Raw genomic sequence first — 27,217 nt, 5'->3', positions numbered from 1 at the left:
CCCTAGCCTTTTCATGTGATAGAGTAGAGAAACATTCCTTTCTTCTTGCTTATTTGATCTGCAGATAGTGGTACACTCTGAGAAGAATAGAGTTAGAATTTAACTAGTGTTTAAATGTAATAAATAAGTAATATTTGACTAGACTATAGTATCTTAGGTAAGGTGTAGTATAATGGCCCATTGTGTGGCCTAGGATGAGAGCGCAGTCAGCAAGAAAAGAATGTTTTGCTAAGAGAATTGTTTTTTGACTAAAGGCAATTGCTAGGCTTTCTCAATGAGATGTTCTCATGAGATTTATGTACTTTCCAAGATTTTTTGATAATGAGAGGAATGTAGGGAAATCCATAGAAGTAATAACAGTTAATGTCTTCTGAAATTATGTTGCTACTAGGCTATCTTGCAAGTGCACTCTGTATATCTTTGGGTGAAAGCTACTCTTAATGTTATGTCAATTTCTTTATAGGCAAGCCTTTTAGAATCTTGTGAGAAAAAGTAGGACACTGCATAAACTCAAGGCCATTTACCTGAGCAAGCGGTGGTCCATTGTTAGTCCTTAATAATTTCGTCTGCTAATCTCTCTCTGCCCCTTGACTCACAACAGCAGTAAAGTTGAGTTAACTATTAGTACTAATACTTTAAAAGCTTTTACCAATGTTGTTATCGCTATTCAAGTTATTTTGTACTTTGAATGATTTGCCACCTGATTTGTAGTTTATAGATATAAATTAACTGTTATCTGGAATCATGTAAACATAGTGAAACAGAAGCAATGATTAATACCATGTAATTATAACTTAGTGTGTGTGCATAAAAAGGAAGCTATACTAGCATTTGGCGGAGATGCCTGGCAGTAAATGCTAACTAGAGAATAAAGAGAGAGAAAAAGAATTCAGCTCTCTCACTCGACTTGCGCCAATGCCGTCTCTTCCTGTGGGACCCCTGGATTCCCCACAGGGCTGGACCCCAGCAACAGGGAACATACTTTAACATGATAAAGGCCATCTATGACAAACCCACAGCCAACATCATACTCAATGGGCAAAAATTAAAAGCAATCCCCTTAAGATCAGGAACAAGGCAGGTGTGGCCCCTTTCACCACTCTTATTCAACATAGTTCTGGAAGTCCTAGCCACAGCAATCAGAAAAGAAAAAGAAATAAAAGGCATCCAAATTGGAAAAGAAGAAGTAAAACTATCATTACTTGCAGATGATATGATATTGTATATAGAAAACCCTAAAGTCTCAGTCAAAAAACTACTAGACCTGATAAATGAATTCGGGAAGGTGGCAGGATATAAAATCAATACTCAGAAATCAGAGGCATTTTTATACACTAATAATGAACTGTCAGAAATAGGAATCAAGGAATCAATCCCGTTTACCATTGCAACCAAAAAAATAAAGTACCTAGGAATAAATCTAACCAAGGAGATTAAAAACTTTTATGCAGCAAATTATAAAACATTGATAAAAGAAATCAGGGAAGATACGAATAAGTGGAGGCATATACCGTACTCATGGTTAAGAAGAATAAACATCATTGAAATTTCTATATTACCCAAAGCAATTTATAAATTCAATGCAATACTGATTAAAATACCAATGACTTACTTCAAAGATATAGAACACATATTCCAAAAATTTATATGGAACCAAAAGAGAACATGAATAGCCTCAGCAGTCTTGAAAAGGAAGAATAAAGTGGGAGGGATCACACTTCCGGATATCAAGTTATATTATAAGGCCATTGTACTCAAAACAGCATGGTACTGGCATAAGAAAAGGCACATAGATCAATGGAACAGAACAGAGAACCCAGAAATAAACCCACAGCTCTATGGATAACTGATATTTGAAAAAGGAGGTAAGGAAATACAATGGAGTAAAGATAGCCTCTTCAACAAATGGTGTTTGGAAAATTGGACAGCTACCTGCAAAAAAATGAAACTAGACCACCAACTTACACCACTCACAAAAATAAACTCAAAATGGATAAAAGACTTAAATGTAAGCCGTGAAACCATAAGCATCTTAGAAGAAAACATAGGCAGTAAGCACTCAGACATCTCTCACAGCAATATATTTGCTGATTTGTCTCCACAGGCAAGTGAAATAAAAGACAGGATAAACAAATGAGACTTTATCAAACTAAAAAGCTTCTGCACAGCTAAAGACAATAAGAACAGAATAAAAAGACAAACTACACAATGGGAGAATATATTTGACATTGCATCTGATAAGGGGTTAATAACCAAAATTTATAAAGAACTTGTAAAACTTAATACCAGGAAGACAAACAATCCAATCCAAAAATGGGCAAAAGAAATGAATAGACACTTCTCCAAAGAGGACACACAGATGGCCAATAGGCATATGAAAAAATGTTCAACATCACTAATGATTAGAGAAATGCAAATTAAAACCACAATGAGATATCACCTCACACCAGTCAGAATGGCGCTCATCAATAAAACAACACAGAATAAGTGCTGGCGAGGATGTGGAAAAAAGGGAACCCTCCTGCACTGCTGATGGGAATGCAGACTGGTGCAGCCACTGTGGAAAACAGTATGGAGATTCCTCAAGAAATTAAAAATCGAGCTGCCTTTTGACCCAGCTATACCACTGTTAGGAATATACCCCAAGAACACCATAGCACTGTTTGAAAAGAAGAAATGCACCCCCATGTTTATGGCAGCATTGTTCACAATAGCAAAGATCTGGAAACAGCCCACGTGTCCATCAGAGGACGAGTGGATTAAAAAGCTTTGGTATATATATATACTATGGAATACTACTCAGCCATAAGAAATGATGACATAGGATCTTTTACAACAACATGGATGGGCCTTGATAACATTATACTGAGCGAAAGAAGTAAATCAGAAAAAGCTAAGAACTATATGATTGCATACATAGGTGGGACATAAAGATGAGACTCAGAGACATGGACAACAGTGTTGGGGTTTCAGGGTGGGGGTAAGAGAGGGAGGGGGTTGGGGAAGGGGAGGGGCACAAAGATCATGGCTTTTCAGCATTTGCCATATTCCCCCCTTAATCTATAGACAGACAGTAAATATTTACTTATGGTGTTTCCACTATAAAGACTGCTGTCTTAGGGACAAATGCTGATGAACTATTTCAGCAGTTCCTCCTTCTTCAAAGACTTATATGTCAACATAGAGCTCCATGTTTCATAGGACATACTCAAACTCACTCCATGCTCCCTGGAGCTTTAGCACAAGAAAATGCCCTTTATTTTTTCTCTTTTCATTTTTTTTGTTGTTGTATTTTTTCTTTTAATTATTTATTTTTTTGTATTTTTCTTAAGGTGGAAATGGGGAGGCAGTCAGACAGACTCCCGCATGCGCCTGACCGGGATCTGCCTGGTATGCCTACCAGGGAGGAATGCTCTGCCCATCTGGGGTGTTGCTCTGTCGCAACCAGAGCCATTCTAGCACCTGAGGCTGAGGCCATGGGGCCATCCTTAGTGCCCAGGATGGCTTTGCTCTGGTGGAGCCTTGGCTGCAGGAGGGGAAGAGAGAGACAGAGAGGAAGGAGAAGGGGAGGGGTGGAGAAGTAGATGGGCGCTTCTTCTGTGTGCTCTGACTGGGAATCGAACCCGGGAATCCTGCACACCAGGCCAGTGCTCTACCACTGAGCCAACTGGCCAGGGCCTAGAAATGCCCTTGTTGAGCAAGCTACCCAAAATAAAATTATATGGAGCAACCATGACAGACTGAGCAAGTCAGTCTCATACTATTCATCACCAGAATGCTGCAGCCTGGTGTAAACAGTTTCAACTTTCTAGGGAAGCAGCATGGCAGATTGGGAAATCCTGTCCAAGGGGTCCTATACTGCCCCTTCATTTGGAGTTAACCCTCAAGGACCCCTACCAGGACAACTTTGGCAGATGGATGTTACTCATATACCTTCATTTGGCAAACAGTCCTATGTCCACATTACAGTGGATACATATTCCGGATCTATAGTAACCTCTGTCAGAACAGGAGAGGCTGCTAAGCATGTTATAGCTCATTGTCTGTATGCATTGTTCTATTATTGGATTTCCTAAACTGGCTAAACTGAAAATGCTCCGGCATATGGAGCAAAAGCATTTACTGTATTTTGTCATGCTTACAATCTTTAAAGTTAAGGTATTATTAAAGTGTACTCAGCAAACATTTTAAGGTCAATTTAAAAAAAAAATTTAAAGGGGGTAGTCATATCCTGGAACTCCTATGGGTCTACCATATCATGCTTCTTACTTAAAAAAAATTTACATTTCTTTTTTTTTAATTATTATTACTTTTTTGCAGAGACAGAGAGTCGGAGTGAGGGACAGACAGACAGGAACGGAGAGATGAGAAGCATCAATTGTTGGTTTTTTGTTGCATGCTGCGACACTTTAGTTGTTCATTGATTGCTTTCTCATATGTGCCTTGACCGTGGGCCTTCAGCAGACTGAGTAATCCCTTGCTTGAGTCCGTGACCTTGGGTCCAAGCTGGTGAGCTTTTTGCTCAAACCAGATGAGCCCACGCTCAGGCTGGCGACCTCGGGGTCTCGGGCCTGGGTCCTCGGCATCCCAGTCTGACGCTCTGTCCACTGCACCACCATCTGGTCAGGCTATTTACATTTCTTTTGAATGCTGATGAACAGGAGACACCAAATCTTTTTCGCCTGCAAACTACTACCTTCTTTATTAGATCCAGCTAATAACACTGTTTTGTCTTTTTCCAAATAGCTCCAGATATATGGAAAAGATTTATATAGGCAGATGGGGATCCTCAAACCCCTCAGCGAGATCTTCTGAGCATGGCTTTTAAGATACCTAGAGGCAGAAAAAGCCCAATAGAGATCAGGGGAACTACCAGCTTTTAGGATACACCCTTAAAGGCTCCAACGCCCCAAAGGGGTCTCATAGGATGTGATCTGGGTCCTTCTTCAACAGTGGAAAGGAAGGTCATTGAGCTAAAGCCTGCCAGGCTTACATGCCTCTGCTGTGAGGAAACAGGGACACTGGAAGGTAGGCTTCCCCCTCGCTCCTCTAAGGGAGGGTTCAGTCTCTTCCAACCCTGCTCCAGCCACCTATGACCTAACATTGCCCAGAATGCTGAGGTTTGCCACTGAAGGCTGAAGGTGCCCAGGGCCATCAGCCCCATCTACGACACTGTGGACGAGCCTAGGGTATTTCTCCCAAGAAGCAGGTTAACTGATCTCATTTGCACAAGGGCCACTTAACTATGTTTTGCCTGAATAGTCAGATTTTTTATTCTTCCCTCAAAGATCTCTGTTGTAGGTGTTGATAGTCCTATTTTCTGCTGCTTTGCTTAATATAGAGTATTTCCTTTATCCCTCCTACCTCAATGCCCCACTCATATTTCAGGCTGGGACCTACTTCTAATTTAGAGCTCTCTTTCCCCCTTTTGCCAACTTCTATTATAAATCTGCCTTTGCCACCCAGCTTAGTGTATCCCAAGGTTCTCTTTACCATGCCACAGTCGCAGAGCTCCAAGGAAAAGCAACCTGGTCTCATCTCTCCAGGCAGAGAACAGAAGCTCCATATCCATGCATGCTGCAAATGGCTTTTCCAGTCTACCTGAATCATTACCAGCTAGAAGCAGTGGTCATTGGGACTTGGACATGAGCTGCAAAGTATAGAATGGTGATAACAATTCCAGTGCCATGAGGACTTTTCCTGGATGTGGACTTTTCCTGGACTCCTGCTCCCTGTGACAGCTCCTAACAGACTGAATGGTGGTTGAGTTGCATTTTTCAGGAATTTGGCATGGTGATGGGGCCAAGTTGGACTTGGTGAACATGTTAAGGACACTACTCTTTTATGGATGCTTGCTGTATTGGCCAAGAGTTTGCTTAAAGGCTTTTAATCACTGTAAAAAAATATAAGACTGGATAAAGAAGATGGGGCACATACACACCATGGTATACTATTCAGCTAGAAGAAATGATGACATCGGATCACTTACAGCAGAATGGTGGAATCTTGATAACATTATGCGAAGTGAAATAAGTGAATCAGAAAAAAACAAGAACTGCAGGATTTCATACATTGGTGGAACATAAAAATGAGACTAAGAGACATGGACAGGAGTGGGGTGGTTATGGGGGGTTGGGGAAGGGAGGAGGGAGAGGGGCAGGGGGTGGGGGTACAAAAAAAACTGGATAGAGTGTGACGGAGAATGATCTCTCTTTGGGTGATGGGCATGCAACAGAACTAAATGACAAGATAACCTGGAAATGTTTTCTTTGACTATATGTACCCTGATTTATTGATGTCACCCCATTAAAATAAAAATTTATTTATAAAAAAAGGAAAAAAAAAAGAAAGCAATCAGATAACCCAACACCAACCATGCTTTGACAACAGATAATTAAAACAGAACACGCAAAGCACACAACACACATCCCCTTTTACACCAGGCGCCCTGCCCAGATTAAATGTGCAAGGAGGCTCACACTCCCCAGGTGGCCCATTCAGAACCCACTCAGGTCAGGTGACAGGACAGGCACTGCATGCACCTCCCCCAACCACAACCAGCAGGCTGAAACTATTCAACACACAATGTAACAAAGACAACATTTTCAAGACTGGGCGAGATGACTATTTCATTCTCAAAGGAACAAAACCAGACAGTCAAACAAAATGGGGAGACAGAGAATATATACCCCCAATGAAGGAACAAGAAAAAAACTCAGGAGAAATGTCTTAATTATATGGAGATGGGTAATTGGACAGATAAAGAATTCAAAGCAAACAGTCATAACGATGTTTTATAAACTTGAGAGTAGAATAGAGGAACTTAAGAGAGCACTTGAACAACAGGAAAATGTAATAAGCTCATCCGACTTGAGCGTGGACTCACCAGCTTGAGTGTGGGATCATAGACATTACCCAATGGTCTTCTGTTGAGCCCAAAGGTCGCTGGCTTAAAGCCCGAGTGGCTGACTTGAGCAAGGAGGTCACTGACGGGTGGAGTCACTGGCTTGGCCGGTCCTTATTTCCCTAAAGCTGGCCCCATGTTTTCCCTCTTGGGACACCCCAGCGCAAGCACACACGCATGCGAATGCGGGCCCGTGGGCTAAGCAGTCAGCCTCATCGCCGTCTCCCGCTCAGGCACATCGGGACTGGGCCTGCGGGGTGTCCGGAGAAGGGATTTTGTGGGGGGGAGGACGGCGCTGAGGGAGCGGCAGAGCACTGAGAAAGGCAGGGGAAGCCTGGACCCAGCGGGGCGAGCTGCGGTTCCCGCCGGCTGCTGCCGGGAGTCACATGGCCAGGTCTCCACCCAGGCCCCCAAAGCCTTCAGGGACATCCGCGCCTCCTTCTCCCAGGAGGGGTGGCTACCATGGGTAACTGGGAGAAGGTGCGCTGCCCCAACGTGGAGAGGAACCAGGACGCACTGCTGCACACAGGTAATGTGGCGCTGGAACCAGGGTGTGGGATTCGCGGGCGGCTGGAAGGCCCACATGGGTTGGGGACTGCTCCCTCAAGCACTTCGCTTTGGGGACCAGGATTTTGTTTCTCCCCAGGCCTCAGAGCCCCTCAAACTGCTTTCATGATTCACCGCTGGCAGGACACCAAACCCTGGTGGAGGACACTGAGGACTCGCATGAAGAATGGATTTGGAGGCAGCGAGGTGAGGGGCCACAGGCATGGCGCTGCCCTTTTGAAACTGACGGGTAGTCAGGTCCCGGTGTCTCAACAGCTAAGGTGGGACAGAGCTTGCGTTTAGCAAACAAGCGCGATGCAAAAAGTGCATTGTGCAGTAAGGGGAGATTTGCTACACTGCTTCCATGTGTAAATAATTACACATATTTATAGATGTGTTAATGAGCAGGAACGGTAGAGAAGTATATAAGCATGTAAGAAATAACTCATTCAGAGCACTTGTCATCACAAGACAATGAGGAAGCTCTGGCTGATGAGCAGTGCTCCAGAACAGGGCTGTCTGGGCAGTGCCAGCCACATTTCACATGGGAAAGGATTAAACGTGGTGATTAAGGCAGCTGGGGTTGTGAGCCAGGGACCATTGTATCAGGCCCTGTGTCAGCCATCTCTTCAATGTGTCTGGAAAACACTCTAGTGAAAAATTGGGTAAGAGAAAATCATTTGTAGATTTCAGTTCCTCTGAGTCCTTTAGAAAGGCTAATAAGTATGACCTAGGTATGTGGGGTGGACCTTGGATAGGCCTGGATATAATCTCTACTAAATTCAGAGTGAATTTAGCACTGGAGATTTGGGCAAATCTTACAAATTTTCTGAGCTCTTGAATAATAATGTGTAAGGTGAGGATACATGCATATATTCTTTGAAAGTGTTTAATTCAATTTATTTATTTGCATATGTATTTGTTTATATTTTAGGTAAGATGAGGGGAGATAATGAGGCTGTCTCTTGAATGCACTCTTACCAGGATCTACCTGGCAACCACAATTTTTGAATACTGAGCTGGTTTTTAGCACCTCAGAATGATGTGCTCCAGCTAACCGAGCCATCCTCAGTTCCCAGGGCCAATGCTAGAACCAATTGAGCTGCTGGCTGCAGAAAAGAAAGAAGGAGAGAAGTGGGAGAGTGAGGGGTGGAGGAGATGGTGGCTTCTCCTATGTACCCTGAATGGAATCACACCCAGGACATACAATGGGCCAACACTCTATCCACTGCACCACTCACTAGGGCTTAAATTCAATGTAAAAAAAACTGACACTTACGCCTGACCGGGTGGTGGAACAGTGGATAGAGCATCTGACTGGGATATGGAAGATGCAGGTTTGAGACCCTGAGGTCGCCAGCTTGAGCGAGGGCTCATCTGGTTTGAGCAAAATTTACCATCTTGAGCCCAAGGTCGCTGGCTTGAGCAAGTGGTTACTTGGTCTGCTGAAGGCCTGCGGTCAAGGCACATATGAGACGGCAATCAATGAACAATGAAAAACTAATAATTGATGCTTCTCATCTCTCTGTTCCTGTCTGTCTTTCCCTTTCTATTGCTCTCTCTGACTCTTTCTCTCTGTCTCTTTAAAAAAACAAACAAAAAAAACTAACACTTACATGTTGTCCAATAAATACACCCCTGATAATAGCGACCACACCCTGTTGGTGTTGTATACTAGGCCTTTCCTCAATATCTTACATATACTGTGCCCTAAATATATATTTTATGAATAACTAAAAGTTGGGAAATTAAACCTCATAATGAGAAGATCTACAAACAAAAATTGAATTGACCATCTGTAGTCAGTGTAGAGGCTTACTATTATAGAGACTTTCTGAGCCAAAAGTGGGCAAAGGAAAATTCCAGAGTTTAAAGAAGTACAGGTGATAATTTGATGGGAGGAGATTATGTGCTTTTTGACAAAGTAGGGACTAACACTCCTAACTCCACCAAACTCAATCTTCTCCAACTTAGAACTCAGGAGAAAGGAGACTGATGTAAAGATGTATAGCCTATGAGAAAGAAAAGACCATGTGTACCATGAGGTCAGTGAGCCCCAGGATGATGACTACCTCTGTAAGTGACCCTCACAAAGCATGTTATCTCTTCATACAATAATTTCATTGGTCATTTGGCCACTAGAGAATTCCATTCCCCTATGGAGCTGCACTACAGAATTGAGGCTCAATTATGTGAGTGCCTGCACTCTCTCTGAAGCTCCATATGTCCAGGAACATGCACTACACCTTCCCTAATCCCTGTTGCTCTCACCCTCAGATTGTGAGAAGTGCCAGAACCTCTTCATTTACAGTCATGAGGTGCATGGGCCCCCAATATTTGTAAAAGATAGTGCAGTGGATAAGGGGCATCCAAACCACGCAGCCCTCACTCTGCCTCCTGGGTTGAGAATCAGACCATCGGGCATCCCTGAAGCTGGTCTTGGAGTGTGGAATGAGGCATCTGCTCTGCCAGTGGGTCTGCACTTTGGCCCTTATAAGGGCCAGATCACAAAAGATGAAGAGGCAGGCAACAATGGATACTCCTGGCTGGTGAGAAGTATTTACCTCTTTTCTTGTCTTGTGGCTTCCCACATCTCTCCCATGGCTTGCTGGGACCTGACCTTCTACATGATAGGACATGGATGGAGACAATATGGTTAGCTCTGGGTACGGAGTGGACTTTGTAGACCATGGAGCTCCAGTTGAGGATCACAGGTTAAGTGGAAGTAAAGTGGTACAGACACAGAGGAATGCCTCCTCTCAACCCTAAGTAGACAGGTCAACTCAATGTAATGAGTAAAGAAAGTATCATGTGGTCACGAGTGGCAATGCATGCAAGCTGAAAGAGCTTTGTTGACAGTAGAGAAAATACCTCCACATGGAAAAAAAGCCTTTATATTTTCTTCCTAAAATGCAGATCACCAAAGGGAGAAACTGTCATGAGTATGTGAATGCAAAGAATAAATTCTGGGCCAACTGGATGAGGTAAGGCCAAGAAGTTTTGGGGATTCACGGAGAACACTCATCCCTCTCAGGCCCATACATCTTTCCTTCTCATTATGCCTCCCTCAGTGGTCTCCCTCAACCCTCTGTTCCTCTTTTTCTCCATTCAGTGCTCTTTCAAAGCAAGAGGTAATTATATAAAAAAAGATAAAAATATAGCATATGTCCTCAAAATATAAATCTCTATGCTAGACAAACTTTAGGCACTGGAAAAAAATTTTGAGAGCCTGGATAACACTTTAATTGATCTAATGATCATTATTTTAGCAAGTCCTTACTATATTTCAGTTTAGAGGAAGGTATTCATTATTAAAACAGATCATATAACCCATCTTCTTATGGAGGACAAATTGCAGACAGAGTGAAACAATTGATTTTAGAAATGTTTAACTATAATTTTTCTATTTTTTGAGAAGTGCAAAGTGCCAGGATACCTAAACCAAGCATAGCCTAAAACTGTGAGGGAAGCAAATTATCCCAGCCTCATTTTAACCAGAAATGAGTTCTGAAGTCTGCAGAGCAATGATCATTAACCACTATCCTAGGGGCTCTTTTATCAGAGGCTACAGAATGTGAATAAGCTATTATTGTTCTTTATGATTTTGCTAAGTTAAAGACACCTCCAAGTCCTGATATGTTGGCTCAGCGGTAAAGCATCAGCCCAATCATGGAAGTCCAGGGTTTGATTCCCAGCCAGGGCACACAGAAGTGCTCATCTGCTTCTCTACCGTTCTTCTGCTCCTTCATCTTTATCTCTCTCTTCCCCTCCCATAGCCAAGGCTATATTGGAGCAATGTTGGCCTGAGCACTGAGGATGGCTCCATGGCTTCTGCCTCAGTTGCTAGAATGGCTTCAGTTGCACTGGTGCAATGCTGAGATGGGCTAAGTATCGCCCCCTGGTGGGCATTTCAGGTGGATCCTGGTTGGCCGCATGCAGGAGTTTGTCTGGCTCCCCATTTCTCACTTCAGTGGGGCAGGGAGACCTCCAGTTTTTGTGGGAACCTGGGTGAGGCATCAAATGCTACCTAAATAAAATGTAAGGAGAATGGAGAAAGGCCTCTCTAAAAAAGATGAACTTGCATTGAGTATTGAATGATGTGAACTAATCTAGACACAGAGTCCAACATCAAGTAGCAAGTTCTGTGATATAAACAGGACCTGAGTTAGTTAAGAGAAGCTAGAGATCACTGGGTTTTATGGCCAATCAGAGTGGAGGTTACATCTGGAAATGGCTTTGGAAAATGGTATTAGGCTGGATAATCATTGTAAGCAGGACCTGGAGATAGGAAGTAGTATGACATGGTGACAGGCTCAGACATTGAACAGAAGTTTCTCTGGGAGCACTGTGGAAGTGGGTGACATCAGAGCCCAAGTGTCAGGTGCAGAGCTGGACATGCATCTGAGAAGTAGTAGAAACTCATCACCTGTGTGTTTCTTTTCTTTCACCTGCCTCAATCCCAGGTATGTGAACTGTGCCCAGGATGATGAAGAGCAGAACCTGGTGGCCTTTTAGTATCGCAGGCAGATTTTCTACCGAACCTGCCAGGTCATCAAGCCAGACTGTGAGCTGCTAGTTTGGTATGGTGACGAGCATGGCCAGAAGCTGGGCATCAACTACTTAAGCAAGCAGAGAGAGCTCTCAGCAGCTAGAGGTGGGCACAACCATTCTTCAAAATGGAAAGAAAAAAAAGAACTCACCTTAGAACTGTTCATGGTACATTCTAAAGTCTATATTTTTTACTTTTTTGATTTTTTTTCTTCTTTATTTTTTAATATTTAATTAATTGTGGGGTTTTTTCAGGATTATAAAAGTTATATTTATTCACAATGCTACATTTATTGCATTCCCTTAGAAAAATAGAGAACTGTTTATGTACCAATTTGCACATATAAAACTTCATACAAATTATGTGTAGCACATAACGGCCTCTGGTACAGCTAAAATCCTGACACTATAATTGGGGTAATCCTGATGGAAGGTGTCCAGTTTATCAAGTCTGTCCATAAAAAATTAAACACTGGAATTACAGTCAGTCTCGTGGCTCACATGTAGAAATTTTAAAATATAATAAAATAAACTTTCAATTCTCTAAAACACAAAAAAGGTAAACTGGAAGTGGATACATTTTGCTACTCATTTCAATTTAACATGACAAATTCACACCTCATTATGTCTGGGAAAAAATGATCACTGTAGTGTTGACATTATCTTTATAAGCTGTGGCTGCTTTAGAAGGTATTTTGTCAAAATTTTTGCCAAACAATTAAAAAAATATATATATTCCTCTTATAAAATGGTACAACATTTTAAGGAACCAGAAGATACTAAATGTCTTTGGCTATACAACTAAAAGGCCATTTTGTGTTTACATAGATTCTAGGGTCACCCCGAATGCATATCCCCTCCTCCCATTCCCCTCAACATCTTCCTTGTCCCCTCCCTAAAGTGCCCTCCCCCTTCTGTTCAGCTTTATCCCATCCTATCATCCCCATTCCCTCTGTCCTCTTTTCCTCTAGTCCCTTTGATTCCTCCTCTGTCTTCATTTCGTTCCTCAGTTCACATTATTCCTTGGATTCCTCAAATGAGTGAGGTCATATGATATTTTTCTTTCTCTGCCTGGCTTATTTCACTCAACACAATAGTTTCCAGGTCCCTCCATATTGTTGCAAAAGGTAATATTTCCTTCTTTTTCATAGCCCCATAGTATTCCATTGTGTATATGTACCACTGCTTTTTAATCCACTCGTCCACTGATGGACACTTGGGCTGTTTCCAGATCTTTGCTATTGTGAACAATGCTGCCATAAACATGGGGGTGCATTTCTTTTTTTTTCAGTCAGTGATATGGTGTCCTTAGGATATATTCCTGTAAGTGGATGGCTGAGTCAAAGGGCAGTTCCATTTCTAATTTTTTGAGGAATCTCCATACTGTTTTCCACAGTGGCTGCACCAGTCTGCATTCCCACCAGCAGTGCAGGAGGGGTGCCCTTTTTTCCATATCTGCACCAGGACCTATCATGTTGTTTCATTAGTGAGCACCATTATGACTGGTGTGAGGTGGTATCTCATTGTTATTTTAATTTGCATTTCTCTAATGATAAGTGATGTTGAACATTTTTTTAATTTGTCTATTGGCCATCTGTATGTCCTCTTTGGAGAAGTGTCTGTTCATTTCTTGTGCCCATTTTTGATTGGATATTGTTTGTCTTCCTGGTGTTGAGTTTTACAAGTTCTTATAAATTTTGGTCATTAACCCTTATCAGATGTATTGTCGAATATGTTCTCCCATTGTGTGGTTTGTCTTTTTATTCTGTTCATATTGTCTTTAGTTGTGCAAAATATTTTTAGTTTGATATAGTCTCATTTGTTCATCCTATCTTTTATTTCATTTGCCTGTGGAGATAAATCTGCAAAGATACTGCAATGATAGATGTCGGTGAGCTTACTGCCTAAGTTTTCTTCTAGGATACTTATGGTTTCACGATTTACACTTAAGTCCTTTATCCATTTTGAGTTTATTTTTGTGTATGGTGTAAGTTGGTGGTCTAGTTTCATTTTTTTACAGGTAGCTGTCCAGTTTTCCCAACACCATTTGTTAAAGAGACTGTCTTTACTCCACTGTATGCTCTTACCTCCTTTTTCAAATATTAATTGGCCATAAAAATGTGGGTTTATTTTTGGGTTCTCTGTTCTTTTCCATTGATCTATATGGCTGTTCTTTTGCCAGTACCAAGCTGTTTTGAATACAATGGACTTGTAGTATAACTTGATATCAGAAAGTGTGATACCTCCCACTTTATACTTCTTTTTCAAGATTGCTGAAACTATTCGTGTTCTTTTTTGGTTCCATATAAATTTTTGGAATATGTGTTTTATATATTTGAAGTATGTTATTTATATTATAATAGGTATTGCATTTAGTTTACAAATTGCTTAGGGTAATATAGATATTTTAATTATGTTTATTTTTCCTAACCATGAGCACAGTATATGCTTCCACTTGTTTGTGTCTTTCTTGATTTCTTTTATCAATGTTTTATAATTTTCTGTGTACCAGTCTTTAACCTCCTTGGTTAAATTTACTCCTAGGTTCTTTAGTTTTTTGGTTACAATAGTGAAGGGGACTGTTTCCTTAATTTCTCTTTGTGACAGTTTATTTTTCGTGTATAAAAATACCTCTGATTTTTGTGTATTAATTTTATATCCTGCCACCTTGCTGAATTTGTTTATTAGGTCCAGTCATTTTTTGACTGAGACTATAGGATTTTCTATATACAGTTTCATATCATCTGCAAATAATGATAGTGTTACTTCTTCTTTTCCAATTTGGATGCCTTTTATTTCTTCTTCTTTTCTGATTGCTGTAGCTAGGAATTTCAGTACTATGTTGAATAAGAGTGGTGAAAGGGGGCACCCCTGCCTTGTTCCTGATTTTAGGGGAATTGCTTTTAATTTTTGTCCATTAATTATAATGTTGGCTGTGGGTTTGTCACAGATGGCCTTTATCATGTTGAGGTATGTTTCCTGTATTCCCACTTTTCTAAGTGTTTTGATCATAAATGGGTGCTGGATTTTATCAAATTCTATTTCTGCATTGATTGAAATTATCATGTAGCTTTTTCCTTCCTTTTTATTATGTGGTGAATCACATTAATTGATTTAAGAATGTTGTACAGTCCTTGCCTCCCCAGAATAAATCCCACTTGATCATGATGTATGATTTTTTTCAGTATTGCTGGATCTGGTTCGCTAATATTTTGTTGAGGATTCTAACATCTAAAATCATCAGGGTTATTGGCATATAATTTTCTTTCTTTGTGTTCTCTTTGCCTGGTTTTGGAATCAGAATTTTGCTCACTTCATAAAAGAAACTTGGAAATGTTTCTTCCTCCTGAATTTTTTGAAATAGCTTGAGAAGGATAGGAGTTATTTCTTCTTTGAATATTTGATAGAATTCACTAGTGAAGCCATCGGGCCCAGGAATGTTGTTTTTTGGGAGCTTTGTGATAAGTATTTTGATCTCTTTTGTTGTAATCAGTCTTTTTAGGCTTTCTGATTCTTCCAGATTGATTTTTGAAAAATTATGTTTCAAGGAATTTGTCCATTTCACCTACTTTGTTTAATATTTTGGCATACAGTTCTTCATTGTGTTTTCTTACAATATTTTCTATTTCTGTTGTGTCGGTTGTTATTTCTATGCTCTCATTTCTAATTTTATTTATTTGAGTTTTCTCTCTTCTTTTTTTGTTGAGTCTTGTTAACGGCTCATCGATCTTGTTTACCCTTTCAGAGAACCAGATCTTGCTTTCATTCATCCTCCATATTGTTTCTTTAGCTTCTATGTCATTTATTTCTGCTCTGATCTTTATTATTTTCTTCCTCTTACTACCTCTGGGCCTTATTTGCTGTTCTCTTTTTAGTTTTTTTTAGATGAAGGGTTAGGTTGTTTGAGCTTTTGCAAGCTTCTTAAGGAATGCCTGTAGTGCTATGAACTTCTCTCTCAGGACTGCTTTTGCTCTGTCCCATAAATTTCGAGTTGTTGTTTGCTCATTATCAGTTGTTTCTAGGAATTTTTTAATTTCTTCTTTGATTTCATTGTTAACCTATTCATTATTTAATAACATGTTATTTAGTTTCCATGTGTTTGAGTATTTTTCAGTTTTTCTGTTGTGGTTGATTTCTAGTTTTATGCCATTGTGATCAGAGAAAATGCTTGATATTATTTTAATCTTTTTAAATTTGTTGAGACTGCCTTTGTTTATTAACATGTGGTCTATCTTAGCGAAAGTACCATGAGCACTTAAAAAGAATGTATATTCTGCTGCAATATGGTGAATGGTCCTAAAAACATCTATTAAATCAAGTTGATCTAGTGTGTCTTTTAAGTCTGTGGTTTCTTTGTTAATTTTCTTTCTTGAGGATCTATCTAGTGATGTTATTGAGGTATTGAAATCTTCTAATATTATAGCATTGCTGTTGATTTCACCCTTTATATTCATCAAAGTCTGCTTTATATATTTAGGTGCTCCTATATTAGGTGCGTAGACATTTATGATGGTTAAATCTTCCTGTTTGATTGCTCCCTTTATTATTATGTAGTGACTTTCTTCATCTCTTACTATAGTCTTTGTTTTAAAGTCCATTTTGTCTGATACTAGTATTGCTACCCCAGTTTTTTTTTTTCATTTTCATTTGCATAAAATATTTTTTTCTATCCTTTTTCCTTCAGCCTATGTGCATCTTTTGTTTTAAGGTGTGTCTCTTTGTTGTTTTTTATTTGTTTGTTTTTATTGTATTTTTCTGTAGTTAGAAACTGGGAGGCAGTCAGACTCCTGCATGGGCCCAACCAGGATCCACACGGCATGCCCACCAGGAGCTAATGTGTGTCTCCTGTAGACAGCATATATACAGTTCCTGTTTTCTTTTCCATGCAGCTATCCTATGTCTTTTGATTGGATCATCTAAACAATTTACATTTAAGGTTATTATTGATATGTAGTTGTTTATTCCATTTTATTCTTTAAATTTGTATTTCTTCTTTGCTGTATTCTTTTCCCATTTTATTCTTTTTACAACAAACCCCTTAACATTTCCTGCAGTATTGGTTTGTTTGTAATGAATTCCTAATTTTTTTAAAAAAATATTCTCTTGCCGTTTTTTTGTCTTTATTTTTTTCTATTTTCTTAATCTTTTATTTTTATTGAATTCAGAGAGAGGAAGGCGGGTAAGGGGGAGACAGAAGCATCAATCTGTTTCTGTATGTGCCAAGCCAAGGACTGAATCAGCCACCTCTGCTTTGCAAGAGAATGTTCCAGCCAAGTGAGCCATCCAGCTAGGGCCTAATTTATTTTTCTTTTTGGTTTTATTTTATCTGGGAAGCTTTTTATTTCTCCTTCAATTTTAAATGATAGCCTTTATGGATAAAGTAGTCTTGGTTGTAGGCTCTTGTTCTGCATTACTTTGAATATTTCTTGCCATGCAATTTTGGCCTCAGATGTTTCTGTTGAGAATTCGGATGTCATTGTTTTGGGGGCTCCTTTGTAGGTGATAGCCTTCTTTTTTCTAGCAGCTTTTAAAGTTTTCTCTTTATCGCTTAGCTTTGGCATTTTAATTATGATGTGTTTTGGTGTAGGTCTTTTTGGTTTTCTCTTTAATGCAGTTCTCTGTGCTTCTTGAACTTGTGAAAATCTTGCTTGCATCAATTTAGGGAGGTTTTCAGCTATGACTTGATTCAATAAAGTTTCTATCCCTTGTTCTTTCTCTTCTTCTTTAGGAACCCCTCTGATGCAAATGTTATTTCTCTTCATGTTATCACAGAGCTCTCTTAGAGTTACCTCAGGCTTTTTGAGTCTCTTTTTTTTCTGCTCTGCTTCTGTGCCTTCATTTATCATGTTTTCTAACTTACTGATTCAATCCTCAGCTTCATCCATCCTGCTTTTAATTCCTTCTATTGTGATCTTCCTTTCTGATATTGTACTTGTCACCTACGACTGATTTTTTTTTAATATTTCAATATATTTTTTTATACTTGCTATCGTTTTATTTAGGTGGCCATCCATTGTTGTTCTAAGATCCCTAAGCATCCTAACAATCATTATTCTAAACTCTGTATCTGGCAATTTGGTTATTTCCATATCACTCAGTTCTTTTTCTCGAGATTTCTGTTGTGGTTTCATTTGGATTGCACTTTTCTGTCTTCTCATTATGTCTGTGTGTTTGGGTGTGTTGTTTGTAGAACTGGTTGAGTCTAGGTTTGGTATTGTCTGCTTCCAATTTTTATTTGTGTTATTTCTAGGTTTTCTTGGGTTGTTATTAGCTGTTGTTTGTAATCCACTGTCCAGTTTGGCTTTTCTAGTCGAGCCGATTTGAAGTCTTGATTTGTTTGTTTTCTTCTGAGTTATCTCAGTGGTAGACTTGTTTACTGATCTCAGCAAGGGGCTTATTTGAAACAGTTCTTGTTGACCAGGTTTGGTTTTTCACACTGATTGTTCATAAATTAATATGTGTTCCAGTTTGGTAGGGTGAGCTGGGAGTCTGTGCATCTGCCTACTCTGCTGCCATCTTCAGGTCTCTCTAGGACATATATTTCTTGACAAGCCAACAATTTTCTAAGCCCTTTTTATACTGTTTGTTCACTGCTCCTGCTATTCCCCAGGCACCAGGTGAAATAAGAAACGTCCATTCACCAATAAGCAAGGAATATGATAGCCTTTTAACACAGCACTAACCATAACTTTTTATGAAGATGAAAAAAATTTAAAATTTTTAATTTTTTTTAACTGAGAGGAAGGAAGATAGATTCCTTAATTTGCACCAACCAGGAATCTCCCAGCAACCTCATTCTGAGATCCATGCTCAGACTAGCCGAGTTATCCTCAGCGCCTGGGGTCAACACTTGAACCAACTGAACTATCGAGCTGATGATAGAACCAATCAAGCCACTGACTGTGGGAGGGGAAGAGAGAGAGAAAGAGATTGAGGGGAAGAGAAGCAGATAGTGGCTTTTTTTTCTTTTTCCAAAGCCAGAAACGGGGAGAGGGAAGGCAGTCAGACAGACTCCCGCTTGTGCCCAACTGGTATCCACCCGGCACACCCACAAGGGGGTGATGTTCTGCCCATCTGGGGCATTGCTCTGTTTTGACAAGAGCCAGTCCAGCACCTGAGGCAGAGTCCAAAGAGCCATCCTCAGCACCCGGAAAAACTTTGCTCAAATGTAGCCATGGCTGCGAGAGGGAAAAGAGAGATATAAAGAAAGGAGAACAGGAGGGGTGAAGAAGCAGATGGGCGCCTCTCTTGCGTGCCCTGGCTGGGAATCAAACCTGGGACCCCTGCACGCCAGGCAGACGCTCTACCACTGAGCCTACCGTCTAGGGCTTATAGTCGTTTTTCATGTGTGTGCTGACTGGAGTTTGAACTTGGGATGTCCACATGCCGGGCAAACACTATCCACTGGGAAAAGAAGCATTGGCCTGTTTTCTGAGGGCCACCTCTGTATAGCATATAGGTAAGAGCAAAGGTTCAATAGATGCCCAGAAACCTGGAATGCAGTGCTGTGATCTGAGCTGAGATGCTGGAAACTTTCCTGAGTGAGGTGGGATGATGGTGCTGTTCTTGCCTATAGGGTGGCTTATTCTTTAAGGTTTGCTTTGTTACTTTTTGCAGAATACAGTTCAGTGGGAATCCTCTCAGAAATTCCTTTATTTCCAAGAGAGAGAGGATTATGGATTAGCTGGAGAGGGATAGAAGTCAGGCATGCAAGAAGTATGATTGTGGGTCCTGGCTAGTTAGCTCAGTTGGTTAGAGCTGCAACCTGTAATACCAAAGTGGAGCCTGGGGCAGGGCACATATGAGAAATGACCAATGACTGCATGTCTAGGTAGAACAATGAATAAATGCCTCTCTCTCTTCTTTCTTTCTTTTTCTCCTCCTCTTCCTCTTCTTCTTCTTTTTCCTCCTTCTTCTTTTCTTCTCAACAATCAATCAATTTTTAAAAAGTATGGTTGGGGAAATATTTTGAAAAAGAACTTTCTATTGTATATGAAATGGGCTGACACTGAATAAAATCAAGTATGAATATTTGATGTGAAGCTTGAGGAAGAACATATTGTTAGGTTATCATCTGTCAAAAACTATGATGGAAGCAATTCCTTGTTGGAGTCAGTGGTCTTTATAAAGAACTGTGTTAAAAGCTACATGTATATAGAAAATGTCAGCATTGCTCCACCATACAAAGGGTGAAAGAGCCCCTGATGCTACTTGACAGTCCCTCATCTGGCAATGCATAGAAAATCCCTTGGCATGGGCTTTCTGGATTTCTAAAGAAAATAGGGTACATAAAAACCAAAAGAGAAAAAAAATTAAAAAAAAAAACTTTGTGGGGGGAGAGAGAATATATAGTCAACCCTATAAAAATGACTCGTGGGACAGGTCTTAACAAAACATATGACCCAGGCAGCCTTGTCAACATCTGTCCTGACCAAAATTTTCTCTTTCAGCAGAAACACAGCCAGAGATACATCCATGTTCTTTCTTCTCTCTGGCCTTCTCCAGTCAAAAATTTCTCAGTCAACATGTAGGATGCAATCACCCCTCTGATATTCTCACAAGAACATCTATAAGAAAACACCTCCAATCAAACAATCCCTACCCAGAGGATGAAAATCAGCAGCAGCCTCATACTGATACACAAAACGGGAATGACAAAGCTGAAGGTCAAAAGATCAAAATAAAGTCCAAACATTTGATTAAAAGAAACAGGCCGAGGAAAATTTCAAGGGCCTTTTTCAAGCCTCCAAAAGAACACATGGGAAGCTCTAATGAGCAAGAGAGAATGATACAGAAAGCACCAAAAAGAGGCCAAAAAGTGAATTCAGTGGACACAGAATAACTGTCTATGAGAGTAGTAATGTCGACAAATGAAGCTATCAAGTACGGAGATTGTCTGCAAGGCTTTGATGATGGGTCACATCACCTCAAAAACCAGAGAACACATTCAGGTGAGAAGAACTATGTTGCAGGGAGTGTGAGTGAGGCTTTACAAAAAAGTAAGACCTACTCAGACACCAGAGGACACACTCAGTGAAGAAGCCCAATGTTTGCAGGGAATGTGAACAAGTCTTTTCACTGAAGTTACATCTTATCACACAGCAGAAAACACACTCAGGGGAGAACCCCTATGATTGCAAGGAGTGTGAGCAAGGTTTTTCACAGAAGTCAACTCTCTTCAGACACCAGAGGACACACTCAGAGCAGAATCTTTATTTTTGCAGGAAGTGTGAACAAGTCTTTATACAAAAGTCAGATCTCTTAAAACACCAGAGAACACACTCAGGGGAGAAACCCTATGTTGGCAGGGAGTGTTTGCAAGGCTTTACAAAAGAATCACATCTTTTTACACACCAAAGAACACACTCAGGGGAGAAGCCCTATGTTTGCAGAAAGTGTGAATGAGGCTTTTCACTGAAATCAACTCTCCTCGCACACCAGAGAACACACTCAGGGGAAAAGCCCTATGTTTGCAGATAGTGTAATCGAGGCTTTTCAAGGAAGACACATCTCCTCACACATCAGAAAACACACTCAGGGAAGAAGCCCTATGTTTGCAGGGAGTGTAATCGAGGCTTTTCAAGGAAGGACAATCTCCTTACACACCAGAGGACACACTCAGGGGAGAAGCCCTATGTTTTCAGGGAGTGTGAACAAGGCTTTACACGAAAGTCAGATCTCCTAAGACACCAGAAAATACACTCAGGGGAGAAGCACTGTGTTTGCAGGTAATATAAATCAAGGTTTTTCACAGAAGTCACAACTCCTCACACACCATAGAACACACTCAGTGTAGAAGAGCTATGATTGCAGTGAGTGTGAGTGAGACTTTTCACAGAAGTCAACTTTCCTCATACTCCAGAGGACACACTCAAGGGAGAAGCCCTTTGTTTACAAGGAGTGTGAGTGAGTCATTAACATTAAATTGCATCTCCACAATCATAGCTCTTACACAAGTCATAACCCAGCTCTGAGAGGACTTCATAGGAAGTTTACTAACCCCTTATTCTTATAAGATTTTAATTAGTAAAAAAGAAACTAAACTTCTTCACTATCATGACAAAAGATGAGCTCAACAAATCGTTCCTCAAGTGATATGAAAATGTTAACAGCAATATTATTTTTTTCTAATAAATCTTCATAAAACTATGATGCCCACATACCTCATTCTTCCCCTCCCCATCACTGAAAGCAGAGAGTTCCCAAAGAGCCACAGAGAAATCACACTGTCAAGCACAGAAACTCAACCCCTAAAAACATGGAAATCTGGACTAAATTTACATAGGTTACTTCTCAGGGAGAGGGATTTGAGACAGACTCGCCAGGGAAAGGGATTTCTTTCACTCCCAGGAAGTAGAGGCTTCTCTCCTTGTAGGCTCAACACCCTCCCCCCTTGGCTGGCTTTTCTTGGCTCCTGTCCTGGTTTCCTCTGACCTCTGTAGTCTCTCGTGAAAACCAGGAAGGAATACGTGCATGTCCGTGTCCCTGGCTCAGTCTGGGCAGCTTGTCTTTCTCACTCTCTTTTCATTGTTTCTTCAGAATTAGAATCTTATGGTGTACATCACATGGACTCTAGATCATTCTATAGTTTGTTTCAATCTCAGCTCTGCCTTCACCAGCTTTGTGACCTAAGGCAGGATTCTCCACTTCTCTTTGCCTGTTTTTTAATCTATAAAATGGAATTGGTGCCTGAGAAAGTAGTGGTGCAGTGCATAGAGCATAGGAATGGGATGGAGATGAACCAGGTTCAAAATGCCAAGGTTGCTGGCTTGAGCACAGTTTCACCAGCTTGAGTGCAGGGTTTCATGATTGAGCATGGAATCATAGATATGATCTTATGGTCACTGTCTTGAAGTTCAATGTTGCTGGCTTGAGCAAGGAGTCACTTGTGCTTTAGTCTCCTGCTCAAGGCACATATGAGAGAGCAATCAATGAACAACTAATGTGCTCTAACAAAGAATTAATGCTTCTTATCTCATTTCCTTCCTGTTTGTCACTATCTGTGCCTTTCTCTGTCTCTCAAAAATAATTTTTAGTTTTCTGTCTCCACTCTCTAACATGAATAAAATAAAATGACTAGGCTTGACCTGTGGTGGCATAGTGGATAAAGCATCGACCTGGATTACTAAGATTTCTGGTTCAAAACCCTGGGTTTGCCTGGTCAAGGCATATATGGAAGTTGATGCTTTTTGCTCTTCCCCTTCTCTCTCTCTCTCTCTCTCTCTCTCTCTCTCTCTCTCTCCACTCTTTAAAATAAATGTTAATAATAAATAAAACAAAAATTGCTACATGATCAGTCTGCAGGATTGGAGATCTTCATTCCAAACATTTGAAGTCATTTTGGCTCAGATAAACTTCTTAAAAACTTTCAGTTTTCATGTTTCTTATTTGAGAAGACCAAGTACCTAACCTTGTAAAAATAAGCTCTGCCTGATATATAATTAGAAAATGGCAAATTCAGACTACTATATTATGGCACTCACATCTGTTAGAACTGCTAAAATTTAAATTTACAACAGTACGAATGTTCTCATGTATTCATTAATTCTTAGATGTCCCAGGCTAAGGATTTAGCCTATAACTTTGGTGTATTAGAATGACACTCTAACTAATCTTCCTGGCCAGGGAATAACCATGGATTTCATCCAACTCTCTCATTTAAAGATAGAGAATACCTTTTTCAGAACCTGTAGATTACCACAAAAAAAGAAAACCAGTAGAGAGAAAACTTAGTTAACATAAGCAGGTAAGTGGATCAACTGAGGAAGGAGGTGCAGGCCCTCTCCTCACTGAGGAGAAAAAATTAGAAGAATGCAAGGGTAAGAGAGCCTGCATGGGTAACTGAGTCAGACAGTTCTAGATTAACTACCTTCTATAGTTCTCTGAAAGGGTGCCTGGAACCACTTGCTACACAGAGCAAGGAAGATAGAACTTATCTGAAAACCCATTTATCTTTTCTCCAAAGCTTTTAAGAAACCATGTTTACATACCTTAATTAAAAATTCCAACACTTATTCTCTGATTCCACCTAAATTCAACCTCTCATCCTGGAGTCATGAGAGTTACATGTACCTCTAGACAAAGGGATCACGAACCCTTTGCATGAATATTTGTATTTTGTAAAAGGTATATTAAATGTAAGGAATATAAATTTGTGGAGCACATGTTTGATTTCCTCTTTGGGGATCATGCTGCACCACCAGCTAAATAAATTTTACTTCCTTCATCAGGTTTTCGGAGCGTTTTTGTCTTCCCTTGATTCCTGCAATACAACCACTGACAGATAATGCACTGTACCTGCCCCTGGTTCTCCTTACTGCCACCAAGGTGTTGTTCCAAAAATGCATAGAGCCGAACAGCAGAGACACACAGACTGAGGACACATTTAAAAGGGACCATATTGCACTATAAAGCAAGTGACAAGAAACTTTAAAGATTTGAAATTATATAACCTGTTTCCACCTCTCATGACAGCTGAACTTGACATCCTTATTAACAGATAAACCAGAAAGTACTTTTATTTACAGTTATAAAATACAATTTTAAATGACCTGTAACATATATGGTAATTAGAATTCTAGAATAATTTTATCTACTGAAGGAGAATGATTTTTAAAACTGGTGCCCTGAACAGATGGCTCAGTGCATGGAGTGTCCCCGCTGTGTGCCAAGGTTTTGGGTTTTGTCACAGGTCTCAGCACCTAAGAGAAGCGACCAAGAAATAATTTTATCCTTCTCTCTTTCAAATTCATTTTAAAAATATAGAAATTTAATGCAAAAAATCTGATACATCTGCAATATGCTTAGTGTGTTTCTCTCAACAGAAAGGTAGAAAACAAAGAAAAAACTAAAAAACGCAGATATCTCTTTGAACCATATTTCTATTTTTCACCTAGTATAGACTATTTTTTTTTACCATCAACAATCTAATTCTGCACCTGATGGTGTTTTCTGCCCATTTCTGCCTTTTATAGAACCTCTCCTACACTGGAACCATTTTTTCTATCACTTTTCCAAAACATGACCAGAAGTGCCTTGAAAAAACTCCTCCAATACCTGAAGCAGAGGGCTGATGGAATGATGGACATCCCAGAACACAATGGAGTTCTCTAATGTGCCATCAAGCCTACAAATGTTGGAGCATTCTATCAAATATGACTAAATGGAACCTTGAGACTTCTCCCTGGAGCAGTATCCTGAGTTTTCTAGAATAGAATCTCACATTAGTTTTGTTCTGTTTCCCCATATAACATCATTACTGAACAGACACCAGAGTCCTTAGACAAATCAGGGCCCCATGGACCATAGACAACTCAAACTGAGCAATGGACCAACCACCTAATCAAAAAGACTCGGCACCAAACACCAAACACTGCTCTACAGAACCAACCGAGACTAGGACAAAACAATGCCAGAAACTGACATGGCACCTTGAACACCAGAGTCCATACATCATGTCCTAGAACTGGAGTTGCTTGTGGCCCCACACTGGAACTCAGACACGAGGCTACATGGAAGGGGTCCCCAGGTGCACAGAAGAATAGAGATTCAACAACAAACCCTGGAGACAGACTCCTGATCTGTACCCAACCTTATAACCAAACTTCAGACAAGGAGCAAAAAAAAAACCTCACCTGCAAAATGACAGATACAGGAGCTGAACCTGATACTCACAATGCAAACAGAGGCAGGACACCATAAAGGACACCTCATGACTCCCTAAGTCCAAGCAGTAAGCTTCAAGATGTATTTCATTACCAGTGTAAATGTAGAATAAAGAAACATCACTAGCAGCCCTACCACATTCCACCAAGCTTCCAAAAAATAAACCAAGTAACAGATGGAGGGAACAGTAATAGTGCTTACCCTTAGCCGACACATGTCCATGATCTCATCTGCAGGACTCCCCAGGACTTTGTGCCCCAGCCATTCATGTCAGGACAACTCATTGACACTGTGGGCGATAAAATTTAAAAATATTCTCATACTTTGAAAGTTCTAGCAGCTGGGCTAATCATCAGGTGAAATAATGAGATGGACAAGAGATATTAAACATATAATATATGCTCAAGGGAAATTCACATCCCCAAGAATATAATACAATGAGCTTATACTGGGTGTATAGAAAACTGCAAAATACCTGACCAGATGGTTGTGCAGTGGATAGAGCATCAGACTGGGATGCAAAGGACCCAGGTTTGAGAACCCAAAGTTGTAAGCATGAGCACAAGCTCATTTGGTTTGAGCAAAGCTCACCAGCTTGGTACAAAGGTTGCTGGCTTGAGCAAGATGTTACTCAGTCTGCTGAAGTCCCACGATCAAGGCACATATGAGAAAGTAATCAATGAACAAACAAGGTGTCACAAAGAAAAACAAAAAACTGATGATTGATGTTTCTCATCTCTCTCTGTTTCTTCTGTCTGTCCCTATCTATTCCTCTCTCTGACTCTCCATTTTTGTAAAAAACAACAAAAAAGAACACTTCAAAAACTGAATAACAGAATAATATTTTTTGAAAAAAATGTATTCATTGATCTTAGAGAAAGACAGAAGAGAGAGAGAGAGAGAAAACATAAAGAAGTGGAAACATCACCTCAGAGGAGTTGCCTCTAATAAGTTCCTTGACCCAGCAAGCCTCAAGATTCAAACTGGCAACTCCAGAATTCCAATTCAATGCTCTATCCACCACACCACCACAGGTCAGGCCAGAATCTTATATTGACAAAGGTGACATAGATAACATGCAGCTAATTTGAGAACATGTGACACATCTCACAGATTACATTTTGTTGGGAAACCCCAAAACTTATTGGACACAAGTGGGGTCAAAAAGCTGCTTCTTGCAGTCTTCATGTCTCCCACTAATGTACTTGTACTTAAGTTCTCTTTTAAAACTGGCATGTGCACAAGATGACAAAGAAGCACACTTCACACATATTTAAAGAGACCACGAAGCAACAGAAAACAAGCTTCATAGTTTGAAAGAACATACAGTGTATGTCTTGCTGTCATGCCCATGAACCTAAGAAACATTAATGATAGAGAGATATGAACTCCTTATAATTTAAGGTATAAGTAACATTTTCTAAATAACACATCAAATGCATCACAATTGGAAATATAAATATCTTCAATTGAATGATAATTAAAGTACTACATTAAAAATAACCCTATGGGGCACTGCCCATGTAGTTCAGTGCAGATGCCATTTTTCCAAAT

The 27,217-nt window shown here is 40.2% G+C and overlaps 1 pseudogene; it reads left to right on the top strand.

Moving 5' to 3' along the window:
* Positions 1–7,366: 7,366 nt before the first annotated feature.
* On the top strand, positions 7,367–20,840 carry LOC136386989 (histone-lysine N-methyltransferase PRDM9-like; annotated as a pseudogene).
* Positions 20,841–27,217: the final 6,377 nt, after the last annotated feature.

The sequence above is a fragment of the Saccopteryx leptura genome, unplaced genomic scaffold (genome assembly GCF_036850995.1).
Source record: "Saccopteryx leptura isolate mSacLep1 unplaced genomic scaffold, mSacLep1_pri_phased_curated manual_scaffold_36, whole genome shotgun sequence".
NCBI classification, from domain to species: Eukaryota; Metazoa; Chordata; class Mammalia; order Chiroptera; family Emballonuridae; genus Saccopteryx; species Saccopteryx leptura.
Note: the sequence above shows the minus strand (reverse complement) of the source record. Positions and strands in the feature narration are given on the sequence as shown.